The sequence below is a fragment of the Lonchura striata genome, chromosome 4 (assembly GCF_050655825.1).
Source record: "Lonchura striata isolate lonStrDom1 chromosome 4, ASM5065582v1, whole genome shotgun sequence".
Classification (NCBI taxonomy): Eukaryota; Metazoa; Chordata; class Aves; order Passeriformes; family Estrildidae; genus Lonchura; species Lonchura striata.
This window is the reverse complement of record NC_140706.1, coordinates 26,845,866-26,869,578: the sequence shown is the minus strand read 5'-3', so window position 1 is coordinate 26,869,578 and position 23,713 is coordinate 26,845,866. Positions and strand designations below refer to the sequence as shown.

At 39.2% G+C, this 23,713-nt stretch overlaps 1 protein-coding gene across 4 annotated transcripts in view; it reads left to right on the top strand.

The window, feature by feature from the left end:
* LNX1 (ligand of numb-protein X 1) overlaps positions 1–23,713 on the top strand; it is a 146,684-nt gene that overhangs the window by 5,732 nt on the left and 117,239 nt on the right. The window contains exon 1 of one of the 4 annotated variants that reach the window (XM_085577864.1): positions 15,714–15,999. The exons of 2 other annotated variants lie outside the window; for them this stretch is intronic. The gene's annotated coding sequence lies outside the window, so the exon portion shown is untranslated. Of the gene's footprint in view, positions 1–15,713; positions 16,000–23,713 lie in introns of those variants that run through there. One more of the 4 variants, XM_085577860.1, reaches the window with a different exon arrangement.

Below are 23,713 nucleotides of genomic sequence, written 5' to 3'. Positions count from 1 at the left end.
TATGTTACTTAAATATGCTGTCCCAAACTTATGTGTGTAACAAAATTCATGATAGGAACTACAAGAAAAAACTCAGTACAGCCTCTACAGTGTGATTCTCCTACTGGAAATCATTAAAGAATGGCTTGTTTCTTACTCCCTATTAACACATCCATTTCTGGGACAGATTTTTATTCTTGCATTAAACCAAAATGTAACAATTTCCCAAAAGGAGGGAGGATGACAGGAAGACTGAATGGCTGAGGACTGGGGGAATGGATAAATGCTGTGGTACTGGAGTCTTTCCAGGTCTCCTGAGCTATTTCTGCTTGTGCAATACTGATTAGTTTATAGAGCATTTTCTCTGTAATTTAAACCTATCTGTTTTCATGAATGACTCATTTTAAGAAATAGTGTCCTGGAGAAGGGCAAATCTGTGCTATGTACTTAGAGTAGAAGTATCCATTTTTCTTATTAAAAAAAAAGAAGAAAAAAAAAAAGAAAGAAGGTGAGATTTTCTATGCTGAATAGTTAAAAAGTCTGCCTGAGGTGAAAACAGTTCTAGTATTGCTGTTAAAATCTAGTCTCAAACATAGTAAATCTGAAAAGATTTATGTTGAGCAATCAAGTTAAGACTATAACAAATGCTACTAAAAACACTAAAGATTGTAGCATTCAGTGAAACTCCACAAAATTAAAATAGGCAACAGATGATGAGACAAAAAATTCCAAGCACCATTAGGATATTAGAAAGAAAATGTATGCTTTTATAGCATTTTTCTGGGAACAGATTTCCTACAGAAGACATACAACCTACAGCTCAGATCTAAGAAGAGGAAACAGCATCTTCTAGCCTTTCTATAGTGGTGGCATAAGAATCAGCTGGATAACCTCTTAGTATTGAAAACAACTGATCAGCAGTAAAAAAATTGATATTTTATCCAACTAGTATTACAACAGAGAGATGATTTTATGATCTCTCTCTGGGAGAGATATATATTACAGTTAATTTACTTATTGATTATATTATACATAGATTACTTATATATATACTTATATACATATATATATACTTATATACATATATATATACTTATATACATATATATATACTTATATACTTATATATTACAGTTAACAGTAATATTTTTGCAAAATTGCCAAGCTCCATAAATGGCCTAGAAATGCTACAGGGTATTGAAATTTTCATAGATATATAAATTTACAATGTTTATATTGACAAAAATATTCTAATGCATTCCTGATTTCTGATGAAAAGGAGTAGATGAAGTTTTCCTTCCACAGAAATGAAGATATTGTCTGCATGATGAAACAATTTCAAATGCTCAGCATCATTGGCACAAACAAACTAGTCATCTGCAACTGATCTGAAGTCAGCTTGTAAGGAAATTGGTCCATAATGTCTGGTCAATGACCTTGCAGATGGTATCATACATCATAGTACAAGTAGGAGAAGTGGTGAGAACCCTGAAACAGAGGTTAGATTAGAAAAACTTATCAAATGAGACTCTGTGACTTGAAGCCACAGAGCCTCCAGCTTCCTGGGATGGCATAGACTTCTAACTTCCTTTCAGTGGAACAAGTTTGATGAATTTCCATTTTTCAGTGTGGATGTTTTATTGTGGTGTTTGCACATTCACACTGCAAGTAGGATTCCTTGCTAACCTCTTGCTGACCCTTTTTATACTTTCCCTTCCTGTTTAGGATCTCAGCTTCCTTTATTTTCCTGAGCACTTTCAAATATTTACCGCTAGGTGCACAACCAGATGTGCAGCACCTGTGCTCATCCTCTGAAGATAAATTTCCAACAGAACCGCTCATTTTGTGTTCTTATCCATCACAGCTAGAATATACTTAGCTCTTAAGGGATGGCAGAGGTATAAAAGGCACTGTAGGGTATTTTTATGATTTGCTAGGACTAACAAAAGGGCTAACTTAAGCTATTATTATTTTGAAAAAAAAAAGTGTTTTATCATTAATCTTTCAGACTATGGAAGTAGAAAGCAGTCTTTGTCATCAGAGGAGTTACATATTTTTTCCACATAGAAACTTAAGAGACCTCCCCTTGTTTAGTAACTAAACCTGTAGTAAGAATATATGAAAAATACATGGCACTATATGGCAGCATTCCTGAAGAATATGACATACATGAGAATGAGAAATATCTCTTTTATAAAGCTTTGGGCAATAGTAAATGCTAATGGGTTTTTATGTTTTTAATTGTTCTAAATTCATTGAAATTTGATGTAGACTTCTTTTTTTGTTGTTGTAAATGCACATCATTTATTGGTTTATTTGCTGAAGTACAGATTTCCATGTATAGTTTTATGACTCCAAAGGTTGTCAGTTTGTGCATGTAACAGTTGATGGTGTCAAAAGGAAAAATATTCCCCTTACCTCAACCCCACTGGGGGCTGTTTTTCTAACCATTGATTTGTTAAGTGGCAGCTAACCATTCTGAGGGAAGGGGAGGACTCTTTCTAGCTAGGAACCCCATTAGATATGATTCCCACAGTTCATCCCTGGACTTAACATGCATGAAAACAATGAGAGCGACACTCATGGCTGGAGAAAATATTGAGCTTGTCATATGAAACTGTATTTGACTTCGAAACCCTGATCCAGACACTGTGATTATGCCAGAAAATAAAATCTTCCATTTTCTTGCCAACATTCCTGGCTGTCAGATACTTTAGGCAACAGGAGCCTAGAGCCCCATTATCTATGTGCTTTATAACTCCCCTATGGTTTGAGGTGGACTGAAGGGGTTCACACTTTTTTACTTCACACCTCAGCTGTCTATTATTTTATTTGCTCCCCTGTATCCAGATGTTATTCCCTCACTGAGAGTAGTATTTCTTCTAGTGCCTTCATTTCTTTGAATTGGCAGTTCAATTGCACAGATTCTTTATTGAGGAGGATGGGAACCTTTGGTCAAGGTTCTTCATTCACAGGTGATGTGGAGAAGGAAGCAGGAAAGCATCTCTCTGCAGGTGTTTTCTCATTCCCAGACACCTCCTGTGGGGCCAGAGCAGATCCTCACTCTGACCCCATGGGGCTGTCTTTGCTTGTTACTTGGGTGTGAGCCACTTCATTTCCAGTCAAGACTGCCTAGCTTATGTAAGAGCTCACTTACTTCTTTCTGGTGTGTCATCTTGACATGCTCAAACACTACCACCAGCACTGCTGTGTCTCCACAGGGCCTTCAGAAGGAGGTCAGGGACATCCAGCTTGCACAGGGTGTTGAGATTCCCTGCTGAGCACAACAAGGTTGCGGTTTGATTAGGTATTCAAACTCCTATTTTTGGTTCCATTTTTGTCAGCAGGAGCATTATTTTTGCTGATAACCTCTCATCTGGGCAGAATCTCAGCATAACTCTCCCCAGGCTGATTGATGACTTCCTGGAGCTGGCGTTGCAAAGCCGTCTGCTGAACGCTGCTTCCTCCAGAGGCTCCGCCAGAGCTGCCTGGGCTGTAAATGATTGTGCACACAGGCAGCTCAGGAGCTGCAGCATGCTAACATTTTATGGCTGTTTTTTCCTTCTCATTATGTCTAATACTAGTCATCCAGGTGCTGCAGGCTTTCCCTCCCCCAGCTCTCCTGGTTGCATGAACTTGTTAGGAACTGTTTATCTGACACTTACATTACCAGGATAAAAAGTTGCTACATTTGGTTTTTTTTTTTTGTATTTCACTGTAGCTATACTCTTGCAGAGGCATTAACAACTGTACTGCTGCAAGAGTATTTGTTTCCATCTTTAATTTGGATGATTTCCATCTGCATCTGCTATTTACTTTTGGAGTCATGGTAAAACTTGAAGTTCACATGGGTGATAAAGATCTGTATGAATGGATCTAATCAAGATTTCTTTTAGAACAAACTATGGAGACCTGCTGACCTTCCCAACCAGTCACCCAGAAAATATGTCTATGGATTCAAGTAATTTATTAGTCTTGGCTTTTATTTTATTATTTTGTATATTGCTCACCATGAAATTTTTTCTTGCTAAACATGAGATCCTGCTGGGGATTTTGGTAGCTCTGCTCCAATTCTGTTCTTGTATGATTGAAATATGTTGTTGTTTTTCTTCTATAAATGTGAATATCTTTCAGTTGACAGAGGATTTTTTAGCACATAGATTGCTGCATCCAACGGCTTGATCTGGATTCCATGCTCTTACTCATTCCAGCTTGTTAATGTTATCTGCTGGTTTTTAGAGAAACAATTTTAGCTTTTATTTCCTCTCAGATCAACTTCCAGCCCCATTTACCGCCTCCATCAAAAATCTCTGAGATGCTACTGTCTAAATGTCTTGAGCTATAGTATAAATAGATCTAGCAATTTGTTTATAAACATGCCTTTTTGCACAGATCACAGGGAAAGAAAAGATATAGGAGGCATTTTGAAAAAAACAACCCCACTTAGACCAGTGCATGTTTATTCAGGAGCCTTGTCTCCTTCTGGAGTGTATGATAAACAGATACATGATTGAATTAGATTCTCTGCTCAAGCATCTCCCATGTACTGCGAAAGGATGTAGCAAATAAGAACAAAAAGTCCCATCTTGTGTGGTGTTTGTTTGAGCAACACCACTTGGAGAAAGGAGGCTTATTGCTCCCCAGATCTCATCATCCCGTAAGGCTGGAAAGGATGACAAGTTTGTGGAGGGGGTTGTGCTGCTGCCCTCTCTGCACCATGGTCCTGAGGTCAGCTGGGAGCCTGACCCCAGCCAGCCTCCCCCCACAGCGGAGGGGGGTGGGTGTGTGTCTGTCTGTGTGTCTGTGTGTGTGCAAGGACCCCCAAGCAAAATTCCCACCTCCTCGTGTGGAGGGCATGTATTCCATCACAGCCTTAGATTGATTCCAGATGAGCAGAGACAACTTCAGAGGAAAGTTTGTCTGCAAAGGGGGTGATGCTAGAAATGGACTTTCTCCTTGTATAGCCTTGCTGCAGGCATGCTGAGCCCAGTTTCCCCCTGGAATCAGGGGAGAAGATGTGTGAGCTGGTGAGCCACTCTCTGCAAAGCTCTGTCCCAGAATTGTCCTCTGCTCTGCAGCAGCTCACCCAGAAAACCATCTCTGGATCAACATTCCTCCCTCCCTAAAAAGCAGACAGAGAAGAAGAACACCTTGGTGGCATGGGCTCTGAACCATGCCCATGCCATCTGCTGGGCTGTCATCTGTTGACAACTATGTCTTTAAAGAAAAATAATTTAATGAAGTGCTATTGAATATATTGAAAATATATTCAATAGCCCAAGACTCTTTCATTTAGTGCAATCATGATGAGGAAAGAATTGCCTGTGGCTGCAGTCAGTAGAAGCACATTCAGATGTGGGGTAAGGGGTGGCTGTGTGAGAGGTGATGCACCCAGAGAGTGGGGTTCTGGAGAGGGTCACAAGCTGCCTGTGAGTCAGTAGAGTGGCATTGCCCCAAAAAAAGCAAACTTCCACTGCCTTTATAAACAGGCACACAGTCTGCAAGAAACGTGAAGTAATCCTTCCGTCCGGCTCCACACGGTTAGTGCAGCTGGAGTACGGCGGATGACGCATTTCCAGAGGGTCTGGAGAAAGTGGAGTTAGTCCAGAGGACAGTGGTGGGACAGGTTGTGTTTCTGAGGCCTGTGATCACTGAAGGAAGGATGGAAGAATTAAACCTACTGTTGTACTAAAAAGGGCAATGGATCAGGCTGCAGTTTTAAAGAATGCATAAATGTTACTAGGCCTACTCTGTTCTCCTTGGCATCTGTAGAAAGGATATAAATTAGTGACTTTAATTTCAGCCAATAAAATCCAGGTTAAATGCTGAGAAAAAGTTTCTCTTTGGGGAGGAGGGAAATAGCTCCCAGGTATAAATTTTGTGACAAAGCTGCAAAGTCAAAAAGCTGAGTGACAACATTGGTGTCCATCTTAGGGGGACAGGGAAGCAGCAGGGAGCCTGGTCACTCTTCCCTGTCCTCCCCTTCCCCAGGGCACAGGATGCTTGCCAGGCACCTTCCTGCCCACCTAAGACTGTACCAACCCCCTGGTAGAAAGCAGACACTCAATTTCTATCTGTAATTGACCTCAGCTTCTCAGTGCAGATTTTGTTCTTCCTGAAGGAGCTATGTGTTGTATTTTGTCTAAAAGGAAAACTTCTTATAATTTCTTTGCAGATTTATTCTTGGGCAATGCTGGACATTACAAAGGTTCAAAACAGATTAATGTCAGTGTTGCAATTCCAGATTGTTTCTTTTTCCCCTTTGAGGTGTATTATGCCTGGCATTTTAATGACTCCAGTTAATAACCCAATTTTTGCTCAGTGTGTTTTGGTTTTTGTTCAGAAACACAAAAATGTTAAAATGTGTCATTTAAAGGAATTCTGCAGAAGCATAAACTATGTTAATCTACTTTAGAGCTTGGGAAGTTAAGAGCTTCCATATGTCAAGATGCAGTCCTGGGTCAGAATATAATGTATGCGTTCACAGCATGTAGAAATGGTAAAGCACTGGAGTCAATGTCCGGGAGAATTCAGCATTTTTTTCAGATGAAATAGTCAAAACCTGAGAATATTCCTGGCAAGGCTTTAATAAGCATGATTGTTTCAGGTTAGACCTGCTGCAAGTGCCAGAAGACTATGAATTTCATTCATTTTTCTTGAGGATCCTGGAAAGAGCATCAGCACAAAACATTTTCCTTTTATCTTTTTTTTTCAACTACATTTGATAGTTACAGTTTCCGTTTAGACTGACTCTGGCATTGGATAACTTATAATGGGTATTCCATGGCTTTGGAGACAAAACGTTTTACATGGAAATTTTAGATACCCCTGTGAAGTTGAAGAGCAGCTGCAGTGGCTTTTCATATCTAAATGAATGGGATTTAATTAAATAACAATCCCCAGAAGTTCAATATTAGGAAACGAGTCTCTAAGGTGTTTATCAGAATAAAGCACAGGCTGCTGTCCGCACCTCCCAGCAAACTGGGGACACAGGAGGATGGCAGAAATCTTGCATCAGTTTGCCAAAGCTCCCTCTGAGGGACTTCCCAACAGTGGAAGCCCCTTTGTTTTGTGAAGTCCTGAATCAGAGCATCACTTCCAAGCACAGATTTGTGCAATCTGGACTACATTTTAGAAGGAAATGGTCTGCTACTCAGAGATGTGTTTTTCTAGAAAATGTATTTTCACACAAACCCTTCTTTGATAAATATATTTTCTAAGTTGCTAGTTTAAGGTTTACTTACTTTGTAAAACATGTTATTTGTGTGGATTTTTTTCTTTTAGAAAAAACTGAATGTTCATCTCATATTCAGAAGTGCTGTTTATTTATTCATCCATCCAAAGGCTAAAGCATTTGACTGAAGCATAAATATTTTGGCGGAAAAGATGCCACCAACGTACATGGAAATTTCTCTTTGTGCACCTGAGATCTGTGGATCTCCAGCAGATCTTTGGTTTATGCAGTGCACTGCAAGCACATAACTGCCATGAGGAATTACCATATCTTCTTCACAAAGAAAAGAAAACACTCTCTTGTGTGAGGAGTATGAATTTCCTCTGAAACCTAAATGATGTGCAAGAATGGCAGCATCCCTCTTCTCATTCAGTTCAGATTAAAAATATTTCTTATTTCTTCAACTGCAAAAACTTTGGCCATTTTAGGTGAAAAATTTGCAAGAGCAGAAGCGATGAATAACCTTTTCTAGTTGAGTTCTGAAATAAATTTTTGAACCACATTTAATAAATATTTTATTTAGCTGCTGCTTTTTTGGTGTCAGAGCATATGCTCACAAGTTTCCTTCTTACTGTCTTTTTAAAAAATCATTCAGGGATTTTTTTTGGTATCAGCTTTTATCCCTTGGAATAAACAGTCATATCACAGTGACATAGCAGATTGTCAGAGAATTTTTACCCAAATATGCTTCTGTTTGATTTACAAAATTTCAGTTTCTATTAAATTCTGATAGGATGATGAATTTCAGAAGCAAAATAGCTATTTCTTGTTAGTCAGCCAGTACCTTGCTTGTTTTGGGCTGCAGAATAAAAATGCAATGAGACTAATTGATCTAAATTATGCAGTGATTTTTCTTTTTTTCTTAAAGCTTTATTTTGGATCTTTGGATGTCTCTGACTTGTTCTGGATTATTGGTCTTCCTTTTTTTTTCCTGAGCTACTCTTTGGGAGAAGACGTCATTTTCATTTGGTTCACAGCTTTAAGTGTTATCTTTTAGATATCAAGACTTCTGGGAAACTCAGGCTCTCATTTGGTCCATTAACATCCTGTTACCATCCCTGGAGCCCCCTAGGCCCTTTTCTGTGTTGCTGCCTCCAGCCTGGCAGGCAGTGATGTATTCTACTAGGGTACAACAAGCCCTTCTTCAGGAAACCAGGCACCTCACAGCATTTCTTGTGCCAACCACCACAAAATAGCAGTAAGTAATGAGCAAATGTGATGGGGTGACACAGGCATCACTTCCAAGGAGCCCTGTCAGAGAGCAGTGGAGTGGTCCCAAATCATATCACCAAGGAGTTTCTGCAGTGTTGTACAAAAGTTTATGCTTCATTCAAATACTTTCTTATTTGGAGTTTTTCTGCATTTAAGGAAGAAATTGTGTTGTTTTCTTTTTTTAACCTCTTTGTAAAAATGTTGCATTCCTGAAAAATGCCCAAAGAGCTCCACTAAAAGACTATGGCTACAAGTCTGAAAACTTGCATTGCTCCTGAGGTATCTGGCAGCCCCAGCTTGTTTAGGAACCTGTCACCAGAACACAGGAGGCTCTTTTCTGAGTTTCAGACCCATTCCTTTCTTTTCACTGTTGTTTATCTCCAGTGCTGAATGCATAGAAGGGGAGATAAATCAATGCAATTGCTGGTATTTCATACTTACACAAATGCATAATTGATGCTATATGTACTTCCATTTTGTTAAACGATGATTGCTGCTGAAACTTAAAGCAGGTCAAAAGTGCACAGAAGCCACCTCAGGGTTAAAAACTAAATAAATAAATAAATAAATAAATAGCAGAATATGTTGACTCTGGTGTGGAGAAATGCACATCTGAACTCCCTGTTGTATGCATGAGGTGTTTCCTCACTTACCAGACAGAAAATTTTGGAAGAACTTCCTGTGGTGACACGCCTCACATCAGCACTCAGCAGATAATAACAGGGAATAAGGCTGTGACTCGGGATTAACATTGTGCATGCAGGGTCCAGTTTGGGACTTCCTGCACCAGTGATCCTGCAAAAATTTAAGGAGCCCAGAACAAGAACCACCAAAATGTGTAAACATCAGTGAGAAGAAAAAGAAAAAAATGGAAGGAAAGAAATCCTTTTATATTTCCTATTCATTTCCATCAGGATATCTGTCACGCAGCAAGCAGAGCAGAAAGAAATCAGAAAACAAGTAGAAAGGTGCTTTAGATGGGTAGATACAAGTGGCACAGGCAGTGGAAGGAGGGAAAGAATTTGAATGTCTGTGGTGCCAGGGTTAAGTCTCCTGTCCAGGGCCATGGCCTTGTGGATGAGCACCCCAAACCTGCTGTGGGGAGCAGGAGCCTCCTGTGGCTGTGGAAAGGTCAGGGTTCTCTGCAGCCACCTCCACTCCTTGTTTTGAAGGATGGGTCCAAGTCTGTGTGCTCAGTGATGCACTAAGCAGGTGGGAGGTGGAATCTGTAAAGGAGGCCTTAACTGTTGGAGATGGGCTGACTCAGAAAATAATGAAAAATAATAACAAGAGACAGCAAGAAATAGGAGTGTGGTAAATAATGTGGACAATTCCTGCAAAGGAAAGCAGTGAAAGGCTCACTGCCTCCAACAGAAAGGGAGACATTCTTCACCATAGTAGTGGTTAGGTTATGTAGCAGGTCTTTTCCATCTCTCTTTCTGAGATCATACACAACCTGCCAGGCATGTTTCCTCTAATTAAGCATACCATCAGGCACCATTTACCCAGGGGTGTGCCTTGGCTCCTCTGCTCTTTCCAGAGTTATGCAATTACCTCCATTAGGCATAGCTCCCTGAGCACAAGCACCCATGACTCATGGATGGCTGTCTACCTGTCCAACTGCTCACAGACTCAATTAAACACCAATCATGGAGAAAAACACAGGGTCCATTTGCACTGCAGCATGCCATGGCAGCCTGGTGCATGAAGTTACCTTGTAAAGGTGCCAGGTCAGGACCATGAGGGGAAGGGGGTGGCCTTCCCCTGCATATGCACATGGGAAGCTAGGTATTGCTCCAGCACTATAATGACAACACTGGGCTTAATACAAATATTGCTATCTCTAAAAAAAAAACAACAAACAAACAAACCCTAAAAAATAGATTGGAAGTGATGATGTATGCTAAATGCTGTCCTTTTTAAAGGTCTGATCTCTACTTGCTTTGATTTCAGTGCTGGTCTTCATCAGTGTCATTTTTAACACTGCACACTTGGACCACTGAATAGCAGCGATCCCCGGCACGATGTAGTGGATGGCGTTAAGACTCCAGTCTAATACTTGAGACGCCTTGGTTTTATTCCCTTCTTTGATGGTCTAATCCCAGATTCATCCCAGCTAAATTTAGGAACTGCCTGAAGTAGGAGCTTTGCCTCCTTTCCAGAGGAGCCAGGGAGGATGCTGGGCTGTGTCTCTCTATTCTATGTATTACTTAGAAGCTGGGGAGGGAGCTGAGGACATTGGGGAGGGGCTGGGAAAATATAAAGAGACTGGAAAAGAAGAGGGACTACTACCAAGCACTGAAGTGAAGGACTAACTCTCAGGTAAAATCCATCAATTTTCATCGCTGAAGTAGGAGAAATGGGAAAAAATGTTAAAAAAATGAGAAATGTTAAAAAAAGAGTGAGGAGGAGAAATATGTGGAGCATAGTGAGGCATGTTGAGACAGTAATGGGGAGAAGGGCAGGGAACTTTAATTTAGAGACCAATCCCAGCCTGTTTCTTTATGCACCAGTGCTGCATACCAAGTACTCTTGAGGATTTGAAAAAGCTAGCCTTTCCTTATGGACTTGTCACGCCAAAGCTTGGATTCTCTGTTACAATTAGAAAACAAAGTGACAGGCAAGCTGCTGTCTTTCCATAGATCTCTCGAAGAGGTTCAGAGGATGGGGTGAACCATACTCAGGGGAAAGAAGTGTTCACAGGGTTGCCAGTAGCAGCACTGCTTGGTACATCAGCTTACACAGAAAGTGCCCTCATGAAAGAGAAGAAATGGTAGATTGGCAGATGTTGTGATGTTGAGCATATGAAGATTAGAGCAGATGTAGTATTTAAGACTCTGTAGTATGTGGCTACAGATCATCACCAGAACATGAAGAGAAAAAAATCACTGGATTTCCACAAGCAGATGTTAATGCACCAAAGCTGGCTTCTTCTTAATGATTTGCCTTTTTGTTTGTTTGTTTTGATGAGTACAGCAAGTATGTTATTATGTGACTGTGGTAAAGAGCAGTGGTCTCTAATGATCACAACAGATTAATCCTTACGAAAGCTCTGTGAGTAGTAGCATTATTATTAATGCTGGCAAAAGTACTTAAAGGCAAAGTATGAATAAATGCAAGGTGTTCACATTAGCATTCTGTATGTTTGATAATGAACAGCCCCATGGACGTGCATTTGCTCTCACCATCTCCTCTGGAGCCTGCCACAGATGAAGAATGGGCAAAGTGTTGCACTGATCCTGAAGATGATTGTTGACTTTTAGGAAATGTCGTCCTACATCCTGTTGTAGCTTTGTTGTGGTTGTTGATATTGCTGGTTTCCTTTATTTCTGTAGTAGGAAGTCTGGGGGATTTGAAGCGTGTCTAAAATGCTTCTATTCATTTGTATCTTAGTGGACTTTGACTGTAATATGCAAAATAGCTTTATATAAAACAAATTACAAAAGTACATATAATTACAGAATATATATATATATGTATGTATATATAAATATATATATAATTACAAATAACCAAAAAGCTGTCACTCTACATTAAAAAAAACGAAAAGGAAGATGTTTTAAAAAAGGGGAAAATTAAATATTCCTGGCAGCTTCCCTGCAGCAGATCCACTATGCAGAAACCATGTAAAAATACTGACTTCCTCTCCCTCTATCATTATTCTCTTTCTCTACATTTATGATTTTTTTTAACTGTTTGATAATTTCTTTCTCATTCCTAACACAAGTTTCCTGAAAGTCTTGTTACTGGGTTGAGGGTAAAATCAGATTCAGAAGAAAGTTTCTATTTAGTGACTGAGCATGTGGAACTTCCCAGTAGCCTGTGAAACTTGGTGCTCCTGCTTCTTGGGCAGAGCTGTGCTTGGAGCAGCCACAGGAGGTGGTGCCCCACTCCTGAATCGCTAGATTTTTCCCCTGAAGGAAGAACCAGAAGCATCTCCTTGAAGCCTTACAGGTGGGGCAGCATCCTGCCAGTCAGCACCAGCTGTTAGCCAGTCACCCCTCCAGGCAGTGGCATCCTGAACACTTCAAGCTGCCTTGACTTGGTCACTTAATTGGATGGAGGGACAGGTTGAATTTTGCCCTCAGCTTCCTGAGCTTGTCTGCACAAGTCACTCCACTGTCCTTGTCCCTGCTGTGCATCCCCAAGTTCTATCTTTAAAGTGAGATAAAATGAGCTGCCAAGGTTTTGGGTGACTTGTCCAGGGTACTTTGATGGGTCATTTGGTCAAACAAGGTGAGAGCAGATGTTGTTTTGTCAGCACACATGCTGCCCTGGAGAGACTGGTGTGTTCCTCAGCTCCTTGTCTCTTGGGAAAAGTGATCTGTGAATGTGCAAGAAACATGCTGGACCTTATGAACAACAACTGGAAAAGAGACAAGGGATACTGCTGTTTTATTTATTTACTCATGTGCTCCCAAAGTGGCAGTGTGGCCAGAAGTACTAATGGGGCTTTTTGAATATGGATTCAGGAAATGCTCCTGGGGTTTCAGTCTAGGGCAAAGATGTCATTGGTGTGAGAGAAATTTTGGTCTGGGAATGAAGGTGTGTGTGTGTCCAGAAGGACTCTGACCAAGATGTTCAGCATTTGAAGAGAGGGATGAAGGGAACCTGAAGATTATAAGCATTTCCCTGGAAAATAAAACCCTCAGGCCTTGACACACATCCTGTGGCATATAGCAGGCTGTTAACTAGGTGTTAAACTACTGAGTTTTATAGTGCATTCTTCATCACTGAGAGTTTTTGAAACCACAAGTTGATTTGTAAGTAAATGTAACTAAAATGGATGTGTTTAGTTCAAACTGGCATTCATTCAGGGAAGCCTTCTCACCTGTGTAGTAAGGCATATCAAATTGGATACTTGTGCTAGCCCTTTTGATTTATGAATTTATTAACATTTTTTTCAAATAGTGTGTTCACTGAATATATTTCACAGATTGGAAAAGATGTTCTGTGTGATTGTAAAACTTGTTGTGGTCAGCAGTTTGTAGTAATTTTTGAACAGGAATGCATTTTCCTGTAAAGTACAACTAACTTCTACCCCCTCCTCTTCACCTCCACCCTGGCTTGTGAGTTGGTTCCAGTTTCAAATACTTAATCATGGGAATTTTTGGTGTTTTATATTCTGGGTAGAATTCAGAGATTGCAAACTTTCTGTGATCCACTTTATTGCAGCAAGATTCTTTCCAGAAACATTATACTGTGTGTTGCTGTTTTGTGACTGAGGCATGTGGTAAATCTACTTCAAGAATGAGTCAGTGCCAGATTTCTATGTTGTCATGCATATAGACCAAAATAAGAAACATCTGTCCTTTTTTATTTAATTAATTGAAAAGAAATATATAAGTACAAACTATTGTATGTAGTACAAGGTGATGCACAAGTGAAATAAAAAGAGCCACTTGGAAGCATAGTCTGGAGTTTATTTTAAAAAAAGTAAATCACTAAATATTATTTACTAATAATTAATCTTGACATTTAATATTTTGCATCTCTCTAGGGGTCACCACTATTTGTCTTGTGATGATGACCTGTGTCTATGTGGAATGCTATTATCATCTTTTAGGGTCTGAAATCAATTGCAATTTTTCACCTCTGTTGAAGCTTGCTGTTGTGTTTTTACATATTGACTCCAATTCCATATTTTAGAAATTATTTTTTCTTTCAAAATGTTTTATTGCTGTGCTGTTCTTTGGGTCCTTCTTAGAGGGACACATCCTTCCCCTCTGTTCACATTTTTCATGCAGAGCAGATTCAGCGTAACTGTATGGAAACCTGTTCCTGGCCCTGAAAGCTAAAATTGGAAGTATACTTCTCGTAGGTTAGTGTAAATAAAACCCAATTAATTTTGCTTTAATAACTGCAGGCAGGATGAACCTTAGCTCAATACAAATTTTTCTATAAGCTCACAGGCAGTCCTCTCAATAAAGACAACAAAATTACTGTCATATTTATCATGCTGGGGTGTTTCAGCTCCATGGGATAAACTTGGCAGTGTTCTTCTGAGTTCTTGGAAAGCAGCCCTATACATCTCAGTTTGCAGCATTCCAGCAGATCAGGAAAAAACTATCTCTCTTTTTTCACCCTTCATATTTCATATAGTGATAGTGCTTTCCCTGAGTGCTTGTTACAGTTATTTTTTTGGAAAACAACATGCATTTTTCTGTACAATGTTGGCCGATAACACAACAAGACTATACCAGTGCTCTTCCCTTAGATTAAAAAATCTCAGTCTAAACAAGATTGAGAGAGTAAGGGTTGAGTGAAATGTTTTAGTTCAGAATTTCTTCATGAACCTAGGCAGAATTTTAATATGCTTTGGAAAAAAGCAAATTATTTATTTTGGGGGAAGGCAGGTTATAATTGTAGAAGCCTCTGTATCACCTTTAAAATATCATAAATATAACTAACATATAACTAATATAACTAAAATATAACTAAAGATTTACATAATTTTTATATTTTGTTCAAAATGCTTTGCAAATTTGATCATAAATATTTCATGTTCCTGAATGAAATAATTTCTTTTGGTTTACAGAAAACTTTGAAAAATAACTATAATTTTTTTTAGCAGAATTGTAACCACTCAGATATTCAGTCACATGTGTCGCTCCTTGCCCTCATATTTAGAGCCTTCTCAAAATTACAGGAAGGTATAAAATAGCAAATATTTTTAAATATTTTTTTTCACTTTTGTTTCTAATTTTTCCTGAGCAGTGTTTGTCCTGTCTGGTACTTGCTGCCATGTGACTTCTTGTGACACTTCTGCCTTTGTGTGTGCATCAGTAACTTAAATGTTGGACACAGTGCTTTGGACTTTCGTTAAGACCAAAAAGTAATATTACTGAAAAAGTATTAGTCAGATACAATAGATAATTTTCTTCAAATTTCTACTTTATATTTGTCCTGCTGTTCTTCTAATACCTCATTAGGCACTTTTGCTTGCTCATGGAGACGTGCATTTCACAAGCATTCACTTCCTTTGCTCTTACGGTAGTTTTAGTTGTTGGTGATCATGACAAATTGAAATCGAGCAGTTGTAGCAGTTTAGTGAAGATTCAACAAGACAGGAATGTCAAGAGTGCACTAGCTTGTTTTTAGGAGCACTATCAATGCTCCCTTTATCCTGTGGGAACAGTTGTGCCTTTGTTTTGGTGGTGCTGTTTTTTGGAAGATGAGTGAATAAGAGACCATTGATACTTTTCCCCCCACAAAATCTCATGTGTGTTCTTTGCCTGGCATGCTGCTCTCTGAAGTGTAAAACTAGTGTGTCACTTTGATTTTTACATATTTAAAGACCTAAAAATGGGGGAGGAGCAGTGAGTACCAACTCTGCAGGTACTACTGGATTATTTTTTCCCGAGACTCATAAAATGAGACTATTCCCTGGCAAAACCACGGAGCACCAGCGCCGGGTTCCCAGGCCTCTAACAACTAGACACGTGTTGATGAAGGATGAGGTAATTTCCAGATGAAGGGTGGACAGTGCTGCAGGAGTAACGGGGCAGGACAGCTGTGGTGGGGATGGTCTCCTCACAGGTGGCTCCCACCGTTGGGCTCCGTAGGCGTCTGAGGTAGGTCCCGCAGAGGGAAGGAGCAGGGAAGGTGGAGGAAAACAATGCGTCACTACCAGTTCGCTCTGTGCGTACCTATTTTTTTCATTCAGTTCTCCCTTTGGTTGTAACAGGACAGACTTTGCATGACAGATGGCTTATTGTTTCTCTCCTATAAGCTGCTAAAAGATTTCTGAGCAGGAACTCACAGTGTTCCTTTGGGAAAGGCACTTTGCAAGATCTGGGCACTGTCTTAAGGGACTCGAGATCCAAATCACGTAGACCATGGGCAGAAAAAAAGTGGGGGGGCTTAATATGTAGCATTCAAAAATACATTTGCTGCTTGTACTAGACCCTCTTTAGTCTGGGATTCAGAAAACATAATGATTTCCAGATATAGCCAGTATTAAAAAATACAATGTTTTGGTGTTAAAATGTTAGTTGAAACTAATGGAAAAATACTGAAAATATAATCTTCCTGTAGAAAAAATCAATCTAAATTTACATATTGATAAGAAGCACAGGACCTTTAGAAACATCCATAATGAACCTTATGCTTTTGTAGATGGTAGAGAATGTAAGCAAATTTAATCAATTCTTTTCTAGTATTTTTTAGTTATTACAAAAATTGTGTCTAAATATAAGTATATAATAGTTGTGGAAATAAAATATACAGAATATTTCAGCTTAGATACTCAAGGTCTATCTGGTCTATACCCACAACAGCGAGTGGCTAGACCTCTGGCCCTGTATTTTAGTGCTAGAGGCCCTAAAATACAGGGCCAGAGAAGGCACACTACATAAGGAATGGTTACTCAAAATCAGGGAATATGTTCTGTGTAAATTTCTTTCAGAATTCTCTATACCATAAAGTAAGACAAGAGCCTGGCTCTGGCTGTTTCAGTTTCACAATAATATTTTTATGGATGTGGTATCAATTTAAAGCTCATCCTGTGGCTTTAATTCATCACATGAAAGCTGACTAATCTTTATGTATATTTGTGGATATTTTAGCAAGCACAAAATAACATTATGCTTAATAACAACTTATTCCTTTATTTGTTTTGTTTAAAGATATCATGAATATTGAAGAGCAAGTTTGATTAACATTAAATTTGTTTGTGGTTCTCAGGCATATCCAGTATCTTACAGAATCATGGTAGAAAGTAGTGGAAGAATAACCAGGTGTAGACTTGCAGAAGTAAACAAACCTAAATTTTTTTACCTTACGACTAAAAGAAAATGTGTTATACCTCTGGCCTGTCATTCAAAAGTTTTGGTGATATTCCTAAAAATACAGAAAAAAAACATTCAAACCTGGCCCTGTAAGAAGACAAAAGGTTACAATTTAAAAAACTCAAAAAGTGCCACCAGAAAAAGACAACTTTTGAGCAGGCTGGTGTGAGGTGCTGAACAAATGCAGAGCTGGACCCCTAAGTGTTTAGAGCTGGATCATGTAAAAGGCTACAGACAACAAGCTACTTGTTTCCTCTCAGGAATCATGTGAAAGCTTTCAAACCTTCCACAGTAGGTGAGATCTTACCTCCCTCTAAGTTAGTGGGGCTTTATACTGACTCACCTAGGAGCAGGCTTACATTCTCATGATCTGATAAAAGTAATGCTGAATGAATTAAAAATCATGTTCTCAGAGATGTTCTGGCTCGGTGTTAGACCTTTGAGTGATGCAATATCTTTTCTGTTTTCCTGTGAAGATCCATTACTTGATAAACCTCATTATTAGTTTTGGGGTATTTTTGTTATTGTTTCTTTTTCTTTAATGATTCCCATGTCAACTTCCCCAGATTTGAATGACATAAGGAGCTCCCTTGGTGACCAAATTCCTGTTAACAGCTTAAATGTGTTCGGGGAAGGGAGGAGGATTTGCACTCAGCAAAGGATCTCCAGCTCACAAGCTCTTATTTTATTCTTTTTACTTGAAGCTTCATAACAAGGATGATTTATTTGCAAATGAGTTACTTTAATAATAGGTTTAGAGTTACATAGAATATAGACAATCTTGACCCCCATCTCTGCAGCTGTAAAAGTAACAGCATGGGTGTGGTTGCCTGGTGGCTGGCCAGGATGATCCAGTTCAAGGGGGTGGATAAAATAACATTTACACTTACAGTAACTGTTTAAAAATGTAATTTGAGTTCTGCCAAATCCTTCCAGTTCATTTTGGGAATCCAGCTTATTAAGGCTGCCAACACTCAATTCTTCACACCTTAGTTTCTTCCAAGTTGTCTCCTTCTGCCAGATGCATTTTGCTGCAATACTGTCACTGCAGAGCATGAGGTTCCTCCACCAGCCTTGCTGTGTACATGGTTCTGGTGGGACTCTCCTTGCTGTGAGCCTGCCCAAGCAAGAAGTGACTGAGCCTGGCCCGTGAGACTCAGCATGGAGGGAGGATGCAATCCCAGAGGAAGTGTTCCACTTACAGACAGCTCTGTTTGTGTCTGCTGCAGTAAATGCTCCCAAGACAAGTAGGGTCAGGCATTTGTTGGATCTTGAGAAAGCATGTGGTGGAGAAGATGGAGGCTTGGAAGCTGGAACTTGTCGGTCTGAGTTGGAATTTCAGAAGTGTTCCCAGGCAGTGTGGGCAATGGGAATCAGGCACCATGTCTAAACAACAGAATGAGGTCTTGAACACTTTGCAGACCCACAGCTGCTTAAAAAGGGGCAAGTGTTGTCTGAAATAGCCAGTTCGCTCCAAATGGACTAAGTGCTCACTCTCTCAGTGTTCCTGCTAAGGCAGCACTTGTTTGAGGACACAGGGTGATCCTGCACTGTGGCTGGCAAGGCTGTCACACATAGCTTTGCTGTGTCTAGTCCTTGCAGCTCTAACCTGCCTCACCACAGTGCTGAGCAGTTGTGAAGTGCTGCAGCACTCTGGAACAAAAAGTGGAAGGCAGCAGTTATGGATAGGAATAGCAATCACTTCCAGTGCCATACTGTGAGCTGTGCTTACTCGTGTAAACTGATGCATTATAGGGTTTTTTAGATAAGGAGCCCCAGCAGGGTGGTGCTTGGGCTGCTGCTGCTATTGCAAAGAAAATTGTTTCAGAGAGTTTGCAGTCTCTGCTGTTTCAAGGTCTATGTTCACAGCAAGTCAGTCCAACCCAGCATTTGGGAATACTCACAAAGCTCTTGCTAACACCAACCTGTCGCATGACAGCATCCATAACTAATGCAGAATGGTTCACAGATCTTAAGACCTTAGGGTCCACTGTCTGCCCCGTCTTTATTATACCATCATATTTCGTTCACTTTGGGTAAAATACGTGTTTTTCAAATCAGCATCTAGTCTTGAATATGAGAGAGGTGTAGAATCACCTCTTCAGTGACTTGTTCACATGGCAACTTATTGCATGAACTTGTTAAATCAATCTTTCTCCCTTGAATTTAGCAAAGTTCTTCAGGTTAAAAAGATGTGCTTTTTTTCAGATTAAAAAGCAGTCTTAGTACCTTTTCTTTGTGAAGGTATACACAGGTGCACATGGTCACCAAGTCAGCCTTGTTTTGTGTCTTGATCCTGCAGTGTTAAGATTTGTGTTCTTTTGTCCACTATCTTCTCTTATCCAACACAATTAGAACCCTTTGCTGATTTCAAACAAGTTTGAAAGAGTGTAGAAGTCTCAAAGAAACTTCTTGCAGGCTTGATGAAAAATTGGCCTGGGCAGAGGAGAGAGATTCAGACAAGGGAGACCTCATGTGCCATACACTATTTGGCAGCACATGGCCAGCCAGTCAGTGGGAAGGTATTTATAGGCCACCTGCAGTACACATTAGAGGAGTCAGAATAGACACCAAACTGGGAAGACTTTTCCTCAAGTTTTGTTTACATCAAGCCCATTTGCACTAAAAAATTATATGAATTTATGCATCAGGAAATGTGCTGTTCATAGAACATGTTCTCTTTATTTTTTTTATAAAACTTATTGGTGTTAACTTTTTAAGCTTTTCAGTAAATTCTATTTTCTTCTGCTCTCAAGTCCTCTGTGTCTTCTTGTCTTTCCCTTTTACTCTCCAGATTTTTCAAAACCTAAAGTATGTGTACCAGACTATATGACTATATGTACAAAACTGTTACTGATTTTAACAATGTCTTGTTCACAGACTTACTTTCTCCTTTCTTCAAAACTTTCCAGCTTTTCTTGCTGTAGCTTTGAAAGGTGAATGTTGCTTATGTGTCATGAACCCCAACTAGACCTTGTAGCTGATGATTTTTAATGTGGTGACTACCCAGTTCTGCAGACAGAGGCTGTTTCTGAAAGCATGGCCATTCTTGGCTCTGGACACAGTCTCTAGAATAATGTGAGGAGTTTTCCAGATCACTCTATTCAGCCACTGTGGTATTCTCAGCAGGGCAAGAAGCCCTTAATCAAATTAGTTTTAGCTGATAATTATTTTTTCTTCTACTGAAGTAAAATACCATAGCGCTTTTGCATAGTGCCCAAAAAACTCTGAAATAGAAATGAACAAACTACATTGTCTCATATATGAGAGCTAAAAATTACATCACTGATGGAGTAAGACATCACTGAGGACAATATAATAATATTTTAGAATAAATCTGCTCATTTTCCATAATACACTGACTTTCAGTTAGTCTGCAACAAAAAAGTGGTGGCTTGCCTGAGGTCCTACATACATGGTGTCAGATGATCATCAGTGTCTTTAGAACCACTGCATATAGACTTTATGAACATATAACTCTGCAGTTAATTTTATATTAAATTATTTTATTTATTACTATTTTTTATTTTAAATTTATTTTATTTTTATATTTTCCTTACCAGGAGAATATTCTTAACAAGTTCATTGAAAGCCATTGGATACTCCTTTTTGAATTTCCTTTAAAAGTTTTGAAACTCTGCATTTTCTATAGGAAACTCAATGTTGGTTTTTAAAGGAAAATCACTATAAAAATCTTCAACACCTTTAAATAAGGTGTGGATATTTCTTTTTCTCTCCACAAGCTTCTATTAAAAATTTCACCAAATTAAAGTGATTCAAACACTGAAATTTCCATTCAGTATCAGCACAGAAATTATAGAATTATGCAGCCAAAAATCTGGAAGATATTAACATAAACTGTACCCCAATCCTCAGCATATTTAAATCAGATTAATCAGGAGGAAACAAGAGACTATAAAATTGTTTAGACATTCAAATAAGTGAAAACCAATTTTAGGAAAGTTTTCTATCTTCATTCACTAAACAAATTCAATCAACAAGATGTGCTTAAGGTATCAATTGAAGCAAGCATCTAGGAGTATATTGTTTTAATTAGGAGATGGCAGTTTCAAATGCTACTTTTGAATCCAATCCAATGCTTTCAATGTACACAGACTGTTTCCAAAACACACTTTTAAATATTAGAGCTTCAGCTCTGGTTTTAAGAACTGCAGTTTGATGAGCTGTTCTGGTCTGGGGCTAGTAAACAAGTCTAGAAATTGCTGGACTTCTCCCAGCAGAAAAATCGTCATCCGCTTACTTTTAATGTTGTCTGGATTTGTCAAGTCTGTCCTGCAATCTTTTTCTGTGGGATAACATGCAATGCAGTCATCTCCTGGGAATATGGGAAGATTTTCAGTTGTAATAATAACATTCAAGTGAGCTTTTAGTGAAAAATATTGCTTTTGTCTCTAAAAGAGGTCAGATTCCCTGAAGCTAAATTTTCACAACAATCTGCAAAGTTTTTGATATATCATTCCTGTTGAGTTTTAATAGGGAAAGAGTGCTTAGGTTTGTAAAGATGTTGGATTTAAATCCAGACCATGGGTCTGGTTTTTTGGGCTTCCCAACATACAACAGATGTACAGGTAAGAGCAAACTAGTTTATGTGTGGATACAGGACAGCGTGAATTTGCCAGCATTTGTGTTATGTTCCTCATGGACTTAACTGGTCAAAAAAGATATTTTCATCCATGCAGCATTCTTCTGGTTGTTATGAAGATGTGCAGACTTGTGAACAAAAAATTATTCTGTGCTGGGCTTAAGTGGAAAAAAATGTGTGCAGTTCAGAGAGAGAGATGCTTTTGGTTTTTGTTTGTTTGTTTGTTTGTTTTGGTAATTTTAAAACTTCTTTTTGTTGCTCTGCTCTTCATCAGCCCAACGCATTCTAGCATGATCAACTTAAATAATACTGACCCTGCCCTTATTAACATTATACTGGGCAAACACTTTACTAGGCAAAACATCTGTTGGTTTGAGAAGCAGTGTATTTCTCAAACTTTGCAGGGATTTTTGTGTCTGAAGAGTCTGAAGAGCTTCTTAGGCATAGACAACACTATGGATAGTGTGTGTAGTATGGCAGGCACCTTGTTACCTCTTTATCCATGAACATATTTGGACAAAGTCTAAGACACTGTCTGAGCTACCATATGCCTTTTTATAGGAAGGAGATGCTGATTTCTTCTGCTTTTTTTAACACCTTTAAAAATGCTTGGAGACTGCACAGTATCTGTGTTCTTACTGCCTTTACTGCAGGAAAGACCAGCTATTAACAGTCAAGACTGGGCTCTTTGAACTCAGGATTGCTTTATCCTTTGAAGATATGATGGTGAGGGTGTCACTCCATCAAAACGTAGATGGGTTTTGAAATATATGCACAAAAAAAGTCTGAGCAGAAGGGCCCACTGTCAGAAGTCTGGAGGTGGGTACCACAGGGAGATGGAGGGAGGGCATTATCCAAACTGCTAGGAAAGCTGAGAAATGGAGCTGAGTCACAAGTTTCTGACCAGGCTGACTCCAAGTTTCATAGACATTCTTTCCCATCAGGCAGCAGGGCTCACCCTGTGAGCCATCCAAAGTCTCCCTGGCTGGATGGGGAGCCTTGCTGGCTGGAAGGGAGAAGATATCTCTGATTACTCTGACAGGATCACTACTGTGCAGACTGCTTGCAGCTGTAACAAAGTCCTTTCATCCCACAGAGGGGATGTAAGATCTGGTTCTCTGGTGGGCTGGGTTTCTTTTCTTGGTATGCTGTGTAAAAAGTCAGAAAGACTTCCTTTTTGCACTGCAGTACTGCTAGCCTGGTTGTTACATGACACTTTTTAAGAGCTATTTAAAATCTCAGCTGACTGAAATGTGGGGCAGAAAGCCTGTTTTGTATTTTGTCACACAAAATATTATGTTTATTCTTCACTAGATTAAAAAAAAATCTAAACTCTTTGTTTTAATGTGGGCTGAGTCTAAAAGGCGAATTCTTTAGGTTTCCAAATTTACAGAGTCTTCTTCCTGAGTGATTAACTGTTCCCACATTTGTAAAAAGGAGGGAAGAGAAAACTGCAAAAGAAGTTTTTAAAAATTGTCCTGGACATTAATGGTTGTTTTCTGATTTTTTTTTTTTTCTGCTTCTAATTCTTATAAAGGTTTCTCAAGTCCCAGTATTGTGATCCTCTTAATGTCTACTATTAAAATTAGTTCAATATTGGGAACATTCATATAGAGTTGGTCTGTTTTCCATCATAAAGCATTTTTGTATCATAAAGCTCTGAACCAGGTCTTTACCTCCGTCATTAAACATGAAGGGACAGAAACTCAGCTGGCCTACATTGGCTTAGTTCCATGGAATTTACTGCTCTGAACAAGTCAAAGATTTCACCCTTTGCAATAAGATTCCTCCTTATGAGATTTATTTTCTTTTGGTTATACAAATAATCCTTGAAATACAAAAGAAAAGAATTGAATTGATTCAGCTTTGCCTAATCCATGGAAGAAATAATGAGCA